Genomic DNA, 15116 nt, shown 5'->3' with positions numbered 1-15116 from the left:
TGCACACTACAATATTTGACGAATAGTGACCTAGTTAGGAACAAGGCATGGTTGCAGGGACAGCCCGAGCAGGTGCAGATTAACTCATCTACTGTAACACTTCCTCCGGTCCTGGCCCTGTGGGACCAGGACTCAGACAGTCATATTCATCACAAGTACCTCCCATTAACAATAACCCTCAGTCTACATTTCCACCCGGTGGGCTGATGCCAATCTGGCATCAGCTCACACACCAACTTATTGTTATTTATTGTCAGTTGTGTTTGTTGTGTTTATTATCTGTTGTCTCCACTTTGTTAGTCTTGTGTTCCCCTGTCTGTGGTTTGTAATTATGTTTTAGTCTGGTTGTTTGTTATTGTTTTCCCAGTACTCTGTGCTCTATTGTTTCTGTCTACCACACCTGTGTCTTGTTTGTAAATTACCCTCTGTGTCTTGTCAATTAGTCTTGTGTATATAGTCCTGTCTGTCCTGCCCTGCTGTGCGCGGTCATTGTTAAATGTTACCTGTGTCGTGTATGTACCTTGTGTGTTAGTAAACTGTTCATCGTCACGCTCTGTCTCCGGTCTCATCTTTACTCTGCCATCTGGGTCCATCATGCCAAAGAAGCGTACCAAGCGTAACAGAATGACCGCGCCGAACTTGGACCCGGCAGAGAGGAGAGACGGAGCCAGCTTCGCGCTCGGGATCCTGGGCGCTTCCGTCCTGCGTGCCGACCAGGCGACCGCTCTGGGTCTGGCACCATGGGACGCAGTGGCTGGGCCAGCGGCGCCGATGACATCGGGTGCTTGCGCCGCGGCCACCCCGGTGCTGGATCCCTGGGTGGGAAGTCGCCTGGTCCGCAGGGGAGCGTCGGGGACGGGGCGCGGATCCCGACGCCACAGCCCCAGGGGAAGGGGTTTCCAGGACCGCAGGTCTTCCTCGCCGGCCTGGTCGAGGTCTCCTCCGCCCTGGGAGGTTCCAGAAGACGAGCCACCACCATGGCAGACCTGGAGGAAGACGTCGGATTCCGCTGCCGGAGGGACCCCGGTTGGGGGTCCTGCACCGCGTCCTGTCGCCAGGGAGCCTCCGGTTCGGGGTTCGGCGGGGGGTCTCGCCACCGTGGAGACCCCAGCCCCAGGTCGCGCTCCGGAGCCGTCGTCTCTTCCCCCCATCCTTCCCTGCTCCAGCCCTCCTCGTCAGCCCCCTCCCCCCGTTCCTGTTCTCGCAGGCCCCGTCCCTCGAACCCCCATCCTCCCCCCCCCTCTTTTCGCCGATGCGGCTTCCGTCCCCCCCACCCTCCCCGTTCCCGGGGGGCCTGTTGGGTCGCCTGGGAGTCGACCTTCGAGGGCGGGGTACTGTAACACTTCCTCCGGTCCTGGCCCTGTGGGACCAGGACTCAGACAGTCATATTCATCACAAGTACCTCCCATTAACAATAACCCTCAGTCTACATTTCCACCCGGTGGGCTGATGCCAATCTGGCATCAGCTCACACACCAACTTATTGTTATTTATTGTCAGTTGTGTTTGTTGTGTTTATTATCTGTTGTCTCCACTTTGTTAGTCTTGTGTTCCCCTGTCTGTGGTTTGTAATTATGTTTTAGTCTGGTTGTTTGTTATTGTTTTCCCAGTACTCTGTGCTCTATTGTTTCTGTCTACCACACCTGTGTCTTGTTTGTAAATTACCCTCTGTGTCTTGTCAATTAGTCTTGTGTATATAGTCCTGTCTGTCCTGCCCTGCTGTGCGCGGTCATTGTTAAATGTTACCTGTGTCGTGTATGTACCTTGTGTGTTAGTAAACTGTTCATCGTCACGCTCTGTCTCCGGTCTCATCTTTACTCTGCCATCTGGGTCCATCATGCCAAAGAAGCGTACCAAGCGTAACAATCTACGATAATTGTAGGGAGACAGGGCGCGGCGTTGAGGGTTAACACGGGTAAGTATCTACGGGAACAACATAGACTAAGAGACGCCGCCCCACACATCACTCTGAGAATAAATCCTGGTTACGAATCCGAACATCTAGGTTCAATGATACAGGAATCCGAGACTCAAAGGTGGGTCTCCACGGAATCTCCGCTAATTTGGAACAGCGCAGATGGGAGTTTCATAAAAATAATGATTTCCTTTTCAGTTTTGGCAAAACCGCAAGTAATCAGATTACCAGGAGACCCTTGCGTTATTCCAGAGGCGGATGCTTTGCTGGAACAGGACATGTTGGCGCGCACCCCGGAACGGTTGTGGTCAAAACACGACACAGATGTGGGTCTAATATTGTCGGCACAGCCAGTGAAGGTCAGGTTAAAGAAGGGTTGTAGACCACCCTTTATCAGACAGTATACAATGAAGCCAGAGTCGGAGGAAGCTATATCACATCAGATTGAGGGACTGTTAAAGGGGGGAGTGCTCGTCCCTTTCAAATCCAGATGTAATACACCTATCCACCCAGTGCTAAAGGCGGACAGGGCTAGGTACAGACTGGTACACGATTTGAGGGCGGTGAACGACGTGGTGTCTGGACCAGAGGCGGAAGTCGCTAATCCACACACCCTCCTGACAAACATCCCGAGTAGCTCGCAGTACTATACGGTCATTGATCTCACGCAGGCATTCTTCAGTGTTCCATTGGAAAAAGAGTCTCAGTATCTGTTTGCTTTTACCCACAGGGGGAAACAATACTCTTACACCCGGTTGCCACAAGGGTTCGCGCACTCGCCGCATTACTTCTCGAAGGCGCTCAAGGAAGACTTGCAAGGAGTGTGCGACACACTACTCAGCACGGTTTTACTGTATGCAGATGACATTCTAATCTGCTCGGATACACGTCAGCAGTGCCATGAGGACTCCATCAAAGTTTTGAGTGGATTGGCCGTGGGAGGCCACAAGGCATCCCGTTCAAAACTGCAGTACTGCCAGCCAAAAGTTGAGTACTTGTCTCGCGTCATTCAAAAGGGCATAAAAAACATCTCACCCACGCAACTCGAAGCTGTATCCAAGGCACCTAGGCCATTGACGGTCCGACAGATGATGACGTTTTTAGGGATGACTGGGTACAGCTCTGAGTGGGTGGAGGACTATACGATAGCGACAGCGCCGTTGAGGATGATGATAAAAGAGGCGGGTACAGACAAGCTTCGCGCTCCCTTGACATGGACCGAGGAGGGGGAGGACGCGTTCATAAACATTAAGCGTCTGTTGTTACAGGCCCCTGCCCTGGCGCTGCCGGATTATGAGAAGTGTTTCCACCTATTCGTCTCACATAGAGCGCAGCATGCGACAGCTGTCCTGACTCAAACACAGGGGGTGAGTGGGAAAAAACAACCGATAGCATATTACTCTAGAGCTCTTTCGCCGGTAGAGCAGGGTCTGCCACCTTGTTATCAGGCCCTGGCCGCAGCACATTTGATGTATGAGAAGGCAACGGCCGTGACAATGGGATATGACATTTGCATTTGGACACATCACAAATTGGCAAACTTGATTGAAAGAGGCAAATTTGTTCTGACCAGCCAACGGCAACAGGCTTACATGAGGCTCCTGCAGTACTCGGACGTTACGATAAAAACATGCCACGGCAGTAACCCGGCGGATCTGGTACCACTCCCGAGCGAGGGTCAACCGCATGAGTGCGAGGTGGAGGTACAGGCTTTCGTGAAACTCCGTCCTGATTTGGGAGTCGACCCGCTCGCGATAGCAGAACTCTCACTTTTTGTGGATGGGTCCTGCTATCGGGAGGGGGAAAATTTAAGGTCAGGATACGCCGTCGTACAGTGCAAACCTAACGGAGAAACACTAACAAGAAAGGCCGGACAATGCATGCAACCATGTTCGGCCCAGCTTGCAGAACTAATAGCACTAACAGAAGCATGCATAATAGCTAAAGATCGCACGGTTAACATCTTTACAGACTCTGCGTATGCGCATGGCGTATGCCACCTATTCGCGGCCATTTGGAAGGCAAGAGGCTTTAAGAAATCGGACGGCTCACCGATCCTTCACCACAAGCAGGTTGTGGCGCTTATTCAGGCTGTAAAGTTGCCCAAAAGCATTGCTATCGTAAAGTGCCAGGCACACAGAAAAGACCTGTCCTTTGTGACGACGGGAAACAATGCGGCGGACGAGGCCGCGAAGGCGGCGGCTGCGGTGCCGTCCACGGCTGTTCTGATGTTTGCGGCCGAACTGACGACTGAGGTAACTGAGGATAATTTGAGTGATCTTCAGGACTCAGCCACGCAGGCCGAGAAACAGTCGTGGACGGAGAGGGGGGCTGTAAGGGGGGCAGATGGTCTGTGGAGGAGTCATAACGGTTTGATAGTCGCCTCCATCGATCTTCTGTCCTTGGTGATACCTGAGGCTCATGGTGTTGATCACTGTGGAAGAGCAGAGACCCTGAAACGAATCACGAAAATGGGATTTTGGTCCCCAAAGCTTCAGGCACAAATTGACGTTACACTAGCCAGGTGTTTAACATGCTTACAGGGCAATGTGCGCAAAGGAGTACCGACAGTGGCGGCTTACACACCCCTCCCTGAGGGACCATTCAGACATCTGATTATGGACTATACAGACATGATAATGCCAGTGCAGGGCAAACGATACCTCCTGGTAGTAGAGGACTGCTTTAGTCGCTGGATTGAGGCCATTCCATCTAAACACAAGAACGCGGACACAGTGATCAAGTTCCTGTGTCGCGAGGTCATTCCGAGATTTGGAATTCCCACGATATTACAAAGCGATAATGGCCGCGAGTTCATCGACAAGGTGGTTAAAGGGCTGATGCAGAAATTAGGTATAAGACAGCGCCTTTCCTGTGTCTATAGTCCCGGGTCGCAGGGGAAGGTGGAAAGGGCCAATCTGGTCATTAAAAACAAACTGTTGAAAATCTGTATGCAAACTAAGCTTAACTGGATTGATGCTTTGCCACTTGCTCTGATGGCTATTAGAAGCAGCGTAAACCGCCAAACACAGCTAACACCGCATGAAATGCTTACAGGCTGCAGCATGCCAGCACCGCCATTTAGACACCTGGCTAGGGGCCCGGCATTAGATATTTTTGAGCAAGATCTGAAAAAATATCTTCAGCAAGTGACTAAAATACATGAAGCTGTGTTTCGACAGGAGCAGAGAAAGGAGGAAAAGGGGGTGAAGGAGGCGGAGAAGGAAGCCACCAAACCGAGACTGATCCCTGGGGACCTGGTCTTCGTAAAGGTCCACAAGAGAAAGTGGTCATCACCCCGGAGAGAGGGCCCGTACGAGGTGATCCGATCGACTGGAACGGCAGTCCAAGTCAAAGGATCAGCGACCTGGTTCCACTTCAATCACTGCATAAAGGCCAGCGGCGATCTCTTGGGGGATACAATCGATCGCAGTTATGCAGAACCCGACATGGAGGGTCCGAGACGGCAACTGGAAGGTGCAGTGCCTGCTGATGCTCCCGCAGATGTTGGCAGCAGTGTGCGGACGGTCGGCCGGGCACAACGACGTCATTGAGAACCGTCACGGTCGACCCGTCCTTGAGGATGATGGGTTTGAGTGGGTAGGAGTCCCACGGGGTCCCGCTCAGGCTCAAGTACCGGCAGGCTTTCATGACCAGGCTCAGAATCAGGCACCCCCTCTGCCCTCCATCGAGGAAGGGGGGGAGAAGATAAGACTACAACCAAAAGGGGTGTTTCCCGTAGGACCGCAAGGGCATGTTTTTGATTTTGACCATTCCCCCGTTACAGGCGGGGATACTTACCATTATACTAACGAGGATCGGGTTGTGGGGGTAGATAGGACGGTTGAGCCTGTCCCGAACCAATCACAGGGGACAGGGGTGAGGGGAAAAAGGGAGGTCAAGGACACTGAGTCGGAAGAGGTGGGGGGACAGGATATGTTCCAGAGGACAGCCGGAACGTTGAGGGACTCAGTGGGCTCACTCTGGGCCAGGTTGAGGGGTTTGCTTCCTTCCGGGGAACAAGATGGGGGCGACTATGACTATGACGAGGAAGACCCGGAGGCTGACCCGATGTATAGGGCAGCTTTAGGGAATGAGTGGTTTAAGTGGGTCCAGTACACAAGCGCGCAGAATCAGATAGAGGATTGTTATGTCTGCTCCAAGGCACGTCCGGATAGGCTGCTGGTGAAGGGCACAAAGTTCAGTTGGGCTCAGTGTGACAGGGACGCAGAGGCATGGGAGGGGCCCCATAATAGTCGCCCTTGGTGCGAGGCAGAGTGTTTGGGGTTTCTCGGCTCTAGTCGTTTTAAGGCGGCAGGAAACGTCACGGATTTCAAGGATGTCACTATGCGGGAACGTTGTAGGAAATTGGATGTACGTGTGCAGGGGGTAGCGACGGGGTTGCCAATACCCAGAGGTGTCAAACTATGGCTGACCAAGGATTTCGAGTGCTTGCAAAAGGAGGGGACCCGGGACGTAGGGGAGGTGGCAGAGGGGCGGTGCACTACTATTTGGAGCATCACGACTAACTGCACGAAAGAAGGAAAGTGTGGACACGGGGTCGTGTTAAAGGGAGTGGATACCAACCCACGGCCTGTAGCTTGCCCTTTTCATGTCCAGGATATGGCACTGGCGGACCAATACTGGCTCTGCGGCGGTAGGAGGTTGAGGAATACACTTCCTTTAGATTGGTCAGGTAGATGTGCCCGGGTTCAGGCGATCATGCCAATGGTGGTCCTACCATTATCAGTGACGGAAGGACCTTCTGAGTCTCCTATCTCTCGAACGAAGCGTAGCTACAAGGCAGACCCAAGGGTGTATCTGGACAGCATAGGACAGCCAAGGGGCATTCCAGCCGAGTTCATGGCTAAGAATGAGATTGCGGCAGGGTTTGAGTCTATTCTGCCATGGATATCGGTCAATAAGAACACCGGGTGGATCAACTATTTGTTTTACAATCAGCAGCGGTATCTCAACTACACCGAGGAGGCGTTGGATGCAATGGGGGACCAGATGCACGCGACCAGTACGGTGGCGTGGCAGAATAGACAGGCTCTGAACTGGTTAATGGCAGAGAAGGGTGGAGTCTGTTCCATGTTTGGACAGTACTGCTGCACATTCATTCCGACGAATGTGGGGCCAGGGGGAAAGTTCTCCGAGGCCATGGCTAAGCTGAAGGATTTGAGGGAGGAGTTGAGGGGGAATTCTGGCCGGAATGAAGAATGGTGGGGGAGTGGGGTGTTGGAAAGATTGGGACAGTGGGGAAGCATAGTGATGCAGACGGGGATATCCATTGGGGTGGCAGGGTTGATATTGGTTCTCCTTTTCTGTTGTGGTATGCCTCTCTTGGGTAGGCTGGTAACTTCACACGTAACGAGCCAAATGTTGATGGTGGGACAGAAAGAGATTGAGCCACAAATCGGGCCATGTCCTCAGCTTTATGCTGCCTTAGAGGGAGACGAGGGGATAGAGGATTAGGGGTATGGTGAGGTAGGGACATTTTCTTTTTGTTGGTTCTTTCCTTTAAGAGTGACGGGGGATGGTCTGAGTGCAGTTTTGTTGGTTTATTCCTTTAACTAGGAATTTTAGTCTGATTTTCTAATGATCCTTCGGCATAGAGATTGCAACCATTGAAAATCATTGCATTATTTTTTATTTTTTTTATTATTTTTTGTTTATTTTACTCGTGGTCCTGGTCAAACCGGAATGGGAAGGGGCATCGGCAGAGTGTCGGTTCTGAGCCTGAGGAAGCATTGAGAAGAAGTGTTCTGGGGATCGGTTCTGGGGACTGGAGGGACAAAGGGGGGGGCTAACGCAGTGGGCAAGATGGGCACCTCCCGTCGAAGATGGGGGGACACGTGGTGAGGTCGGTACCAGCGCCTCCCGTCCAGGCATGGGGACATGCTTCTACGGGGACTGGAGGTGTGGCGTGGTGGTTGCTGTATTGGCAAAATGTGACTTTTGGCAATACGGTGAGGAGACTATGGCGTGGGCATGGAAGGGGGGCTGAGCGATGGACACTGGGGCTCAATGTTATGGAAGAGACAATGTCATTTTTTTTGGGAGGGATGTTCTATGTTTAGTTCTGACGGTCAACTTCTCCTTTCCCTGATGAGAGTCGCGGTTTCCGGCCGGAACTGTGGCTCATTTGGTAAGCGGTGGAGGTTGGGGGGATTTGTCTGTCAGGTTAGGATTATAAATTGGGGTATTTTGTTGATGTTTTATTATTACTCTTGTGTGGAACGGTTTTGTGTTTTGGTAAGAACGGTAGTCAGCCTTTGTTGGTCCGTTAGGGGTCCAGTGAATGAAGTAAGGTTTCTGGTTTAGATTAGGCATTTAAACTTTTATTATATAATTGTGGTTTCTCGTTTTAGTTAGACGTTCACATTTTCTTGGTTATATGATTTAGGTGGGACTAGGGATAGCCCCAAATGGGGGAATGTTGTGGAAAATGTGTATACGGGGGTGGAGGTAGGAAAGGGGTTAGTCTTGACTAGTTTAATATAGGTCAACTAGCAGGGCTCAAAGACACTAGGGCGACAGTCTGGCTGATGTTCTTAAAACAGCCTCAAGATAGGCAGATGGACATTTCAGTACATCATATCGTGTGCTCTAATCTTGTGTCTTTTCTCTCTTTCATACATACACAGCACACACACACAGACACACAGACACACACATACACAGCACACACACACAGACACAGCACACACACACAGACACACACATACACAGCACACACACACAGACACAGCACACACACACAGACACACAGACACACACAGTCACACAGACACACACACACACACACACAGACACACACAGTCGCACAGACATACACACCGACACACACACACACACACACATTCCCTGTGTCACAATACACACATACAATACACACACGTCTGTACACAGACGCACACACACACAGACACACACACACAATACACACATACAATACACACACGTCTGTACACAGACGCACACACACACAGACACACACACACATACACACACACACACACACAAACACACACACACACACACACATCTCACTCTCTCTTCGATGTTCTTAATGTTTTACATCATATCGTGTGTGTACATCATATCTTGTTTATCTCTCTTCGATGTTCTTAATGTTTTTATCTAAATCTATGTTCTTCTTAATGTCTTTATCTCTCTTCATGTTCTTAATGTTTTTATCTCTCTCCGATGTTAAATCTACGTGTCATCTTAATGTACGTCATGTCATATTTGACATGATATGACACGTCATCATATCTGTCATGTGGGGGCAGGACTGAGAGGGGATTTAGGGGACAGGCAGAGGGATTGAGGGTAGAGTGTTTTTTGTTCAAGCTGTGGTGATCCTCTGCTCGATCCATAGCTTTTGCTGTTAAGAACTTCTTTTCCTAAATAAATTACCTACTTGTTACAATTGGAAATATCGTCTCCTGCTGTGTTAAACAACCATCAGCCACAACACAGTAAAAAACTTAAAACCAGATTCTCAAACATAAACATAAAAACGGACAACACGCTCATCACAGACAAGCTGGATGTAGCCAATTACTTAAACATTTTCTTCACAAACATAGCCACAACACTGGTAAACAAACTACCCTCCCACTCAGGGCTTTATGGGGTAGAACACATAGTAGCTTACTACAAAAACCCAGGGGTCCGCAAGGACGACTTCAAGCTGGAAATGGTAACAACAGATGAGGTACTCAATAAACTGAGCGCCCTCCAACCTAACAAGGCCACTGGCCATGACAACATCCCCTCCAAATTCCTCAGAGACTCAGCAGCCGCCATCACACCAATCATCACACACATAATAAACCTCTCCATAAAACAGGGACACGTCCCCAAGGACTTCAAAATTGCGAGGGTGACCCCTCTGCACAAAAAGGGCAGCAAATTAGACCCAGGCAACTACCGCCCTGTTTCTATTCTCACCTCCATCTCGAAAGTCATGGAAAAAATAGTCTACGAACAGGTCGAAAAGTACCTAGCGGAAAAAAATCTAATCTACGAATTCCAATCTGGCTTCAGAACATCCCACTCCACTGACACATGCCTTCTCTATTTGAATGACCACATCAAACAAGAGGTGGACCAGCGTTTCCGTTAGCCGGTAATTACCGGTTTTTGACCGGCAAAATCTGTTGAAGTCCGACATATTTAATCTCTCCGGTCATAGTGTCCGGTGAAAATAGTTCCCTCTGGGCACAGTTTGATTATTTGAATTGTATTTGGATGGGCTGGAGTTGGGTGGCCTATGCGATGAACGAAACAATCATTGCGTTTGTTGTCGTTGCTTCGCTCAGCGAGAGCTTGCTGCTGGATTTGCGGAAGGTATGCAGCTGCAGACCCACAGAACCCACCAGCTTTGCTGGCACAGTGCGGTCCCCAGACCTGGAAAGCTGCTCTGCGGGTCTGCAGCTGGATGCTTCTTGCAAACTAACTGCGACCGGCTCGCGCTGATAACAGCTTTCATTGTTGGACCGGCTGCTTGGTGGAGCAACGATGAAACGAATGTAATGAATCGTTCGTCGCATGGGCTATTTAATTTTGGCCTGTTTTGGTACGGTTCGGGTGGTCAAGTTGTGCTTGGAGGGAGTTGTTTTCACCGGACATTATGACCAGCACCAAGTCGTTGGGACTCGGAGGTGGAGATATACATCACGCAAACCCACGATAATGTTGCAGTCTCTCTGCAAAATTTCTCAGTTCTTCGCTTGATATAATTAATACAAATGTCCAATATAACGGAATTCGTTAGCTCATAAAAATGTGATTATAACAGACTGCTGTTTAGTGTCGGACCGACTGCCCACATACGCGGTCTATTTTATTTCAAGTCAGCAGCAGCACGGAGTATCGAGGGACTTATTTTATTTGGAATATATTAATGACTGTATACGCAAAAGTAGCCTATAGTTTTAAGTAATAATATTATAAATCTACATGCCTTGAGGATGACATTCTTTATTCAATTGTTTTAAAGCTCAATAAACTATGACCGGAATTAATCTCATTTGTCCGGTAGATTGAAATCTTGCAGGTCACGGAGACCGGCAACAATTTTTTCTAACGGAAACCCTGAGGTGGACGCAGGCAAATACTGCGGCATGGTCATGCTGGACCTACAGAAGGCCTTTGACACGGTCAATCACTCCATTCTGATTGACAAGCTAAAAGCAATTGGTTTTGATAGTCTATCAGTGAGCTGGATGCAATCCTACCTTGAGGGGAGGGAACAGATGGTGGAGGTAAACGGTACCCTATCCCCCCCCCTCACAGTGAGCTGTGGTGTTCCACAAGGAAGCATACTAGGACCGCTACTGTTCCTAATTTATGCAAATGACATGTCGTCAGCTTGTGACTGCAACTTGTTCCTGTTTGCGGACGACTCAGCCCTGCTGGTCTCTGACAAGAACAAGTTACAGGTTGAAAAAACCCTCAGCTCGGAACTAGGCAGAATCTGCATATGGCTCGCTGATAACAAACTATCATTACACATGGGCAAAACAGAGTCCATTCTCTTCGGTTCAAATAACAAACTCAGCAAGACCGACGGCTTCTCAGTTACAGTGGGTGACAATATTGTCACAAGGAAAGATGAAATTACCTACCTGGGTTCCATCCTAGAGGCTAATCTCTCCTGTGACAAAATGGCATCCAATGTAATAAAAAAAGTCAACCAACGAACTCGATTCTTGTACCGGATCTCCTCTCTGGTAAACAAGAACACCCTGAAGACTCTGGCAGGAGCACTCATTCAGGGGTACTACGACTATGCTTGCACCTCATGGTACCAAAGCACCTCAAAGGCGCTAAAAACAAAATTACAAACATCTCAAAACAAACTGGTCAGACTACTGCTTGACCTTACTCCTAGAACCCACCTCACCCCTGCCCACTTTGACAACCTAGGATGGCTTAGAGTAGACGACAGAGTACAACAACTTGCAATGGGCCTGGTCTACAAGATACACTGCACGACCAAGGTACCCATGTACATGTCAAAATACTTCCCAAAGGTCAGTGAATACCACGATCACAACACCAGAGGGAGCTCCACAAATCATGTTAAACCCAGATTCGGCTCAAATAAGGGACTAAACACGTTTCGCAATTATGCCACATCAATGTGGAACGCCCTACCCAAAGCTGTAAAGGAATGTGGATCACTACCCACTTTCAAAACCTCTCTCAAGGGACACCTACGGGAGACTGCAATTCAACACTGGCCCCTGTAAATATCCTAACCCAACCCCCTCCAATGTACAGTAATTTACCTAGTATGGTTTTGTCAATAGTTCAATGTACAATTGTGTTTGTTTGTACAGTGTCTCCTCCCCCCCCCCCCTCAATGTACAGTGTTACTTGTTTATACAGTGTGCCCCCCGCCCCCCCCCCCCAACCACCTCCAATGTAAATTACCCAGTATGGTTGTCAATATCCCAATGTACCCAACCCCCCCCACCCAACCTCCTCCAATGTACAGTTTCTACATCAAATGTATATACTCCCTTTTCTTGACTCCTTCTGTATCACAAACAGTACTGTATTTGCAAATCTGGTATGTCATAAATGTATAGATGTAGCAGTACTGACTATCTGTATGTCATGTATGTCATATATGTCTATATGAATTGAAAATGGGGGACCCTGATGGAAACAAGACAAACGTCTTTCTCAGGTCTGCATCCCCTTAACAATTGTATGTATTGAGCCGTACTGTATTGTACCCATTCTGCAATCTGTTAAATAAAGTTTTCATTCATTCATTCATTCACACACACACACACACACACACACACACACACACACACACACACACACACACACACACACACACACACACACACACACACACACACACACACACACACACACACACACACACACACACACACACACACACACACACACACACACACACACACACACACACACACACACACACACACACACACACACACACAGAGCTCCCTCCCCGGGCCCCTGTCCTATAAGGTATTGGCTTGTGTTGCTACACGGACACATTTGTATGTTGCACCACTTGTACTTCCTGGCTTACAGAGTACAGAAGTAAACAAACACTCCGTCTATTATGTGAACTAAAGAGTACAAGGTTTACACAACAGCCCCCACCTGCTGTTTTATTGTATTTGTACCTGTACTATCCGCTGTCAGCTGTTTATCTCTCTTTGTGAGCTTGATTAAATCGCGTTAGCTCACGTTAGATAGCGTTAGCGCCGCGGCTAATTTTAGCTCACCCTCAACTAAATCAATGACTAGGTTCTAAAGCATTCAAGTAGTTTTCACTGCACATAGAAGTAGCCAAACAGCGGGAGCATTTCGGGAGCATATTACCAAAACCCAGGCAATTTCGAGCCCTTAAGGAATCAAATAGAGTCTGCCATGGCTACATGCTAACGTTATTGCGCAACTAGGAAAAACCTGGCAGCGATAATGGAATCGAAAGTCACGGGAGCCACACGGTTCCAGGCATCGGCCAATTAGGAACCGGTTTTCGATTCCCATCCCTACTCTACACACATGACTGTGTGGCCAGGTTTAGCTCCAACTCCATAGTGAAGTTTGCGGACGACACAGTGGTGGTGGGGCTGATCTCTAACAATGATGAGAAGGCCTATCGGGAGGAGGTTGATGAACTGGCACGCTGGTGCCGGGACAACAGCCTACTCCTTAACATTGGTAAAACCAAAGAGCTGATCGTGGATTTTAGGAGAATACAGCAGGGGACACACACACCGTTGTGGATAAACGGGGCTATCGTGGACAGGGTGAGCAGTTTCAAGTACCTGGGAGTCCACATCACAGAGGACCTGACATGGTCTACACACATAGATTCTGTGGTGAAAAAGGCAAAACAGCGCCTCTATCACCTGAGACAGCTAAGGAAGTTCAGAGTATCGGGGAAGATACTCCACTCCTTCTACTCCGGGGCTGTAGAGAGCATTCTGACTGGAAACATCACTGCCTGGTTTGGAAACAGCACGGCACAGGACAGGAAGGCACTCCAGAGAGTGGTGCGCTCAGCTGAGCGTACTACGGGTATTGCACTACCACCCATGCAGGATTTATATAACAGGAGGTGCAAATCCAGAGCCTGCAGAATTATGAAAGACCCTCACCACCCCAACAACAACCTGTTTAAGCTGCTGCGGTCAGGCAAGCGCCTATGGTCACACGCTGCAAGAACAGAGAGACTCCGACTCAGCTTCTTCCCCCAGGCCATCAGAACACTGAACACTGAACTATCCACTCACAAATACACATGAGCACACACAGACACACACACACACACACACACACCACTCATGCGGCAACCGCTAAAAAAAATCACTTTAAACAAAATGTCACTTTAAAAATAGAATCTTAGAAACACTTTTAAAAAAGGAGGTACTGTATAGTTTAGATACATTAAGAGTTAACATTGTAAATTGTATATTGCATAGGAACCAGTTTCTCAGGAACCTAGCATGTCTTTTTTTTTACCATGCATATCTTGTGTCTTATCTATTATATTTTTTCTATGCCTATTTTATTCTATTTTATTATTGTATTTTTCACAATCAATGCAGGCAAGACCAGCCGCATTTCAATGTATGCCCTGATATGTATGTGACAAATAAACCTCTTGATTCTTGATACATGTCAAAATACTTCCCAAAGGTCAGTGAGTCACGTGAACTCTCACAAACAGGTATATAAAGACACATGTGGAAATATATATAATGTATGTTAAGTATAACTATATTGACGACTTCCGGTTTTGAGATGTGTGGATAGTTGACAAGTGTCAGAGCTTCCGGAAGGAAGTAAAACTAACTAAAACAAAAGAAAAAGTAACAATTCAAGGATATAAGAGAAAGGGATGGATGAATACGAGAAAGAGCGAGAAAAAAAGGACCCCAGAAGAAGTACAAACAACGGAGGAAAGATCTCGGCATGAGGAAATGGCGGAAGAGGTGGATCAGACGAGCATGGCCCAGGAAGACAGGGAAGTGGGGCCTGTAGAACCCGCCTGGATAGCGAAGATGCAAGCGGCCATACAAGCTAGCATACAAGTGAGTAACCAAGAGGCTAACCAAAAGCTACAAGCTAACATACAAGCGAGCATACAAGCTAGCGCACAAGTGGCTAAACAAGAGCTACGAGC

The sequence above is a fragment of the Notolepis coatsorum genome (assembly GCF_963971535.1).
Source record: "Notolepis coatsorum genome assembly, chromosome: 1".
Classification (NCBI taxonomy): domain Eukaryota; kingdom Metazoa; phylum Chordata; class Actinopteri; order Aulopiformes; family Paralepididae; genus Notolepis; species Notolepis coatsorum.
This window is presented reverse-complemented; position numbering follows the sequence as displayed.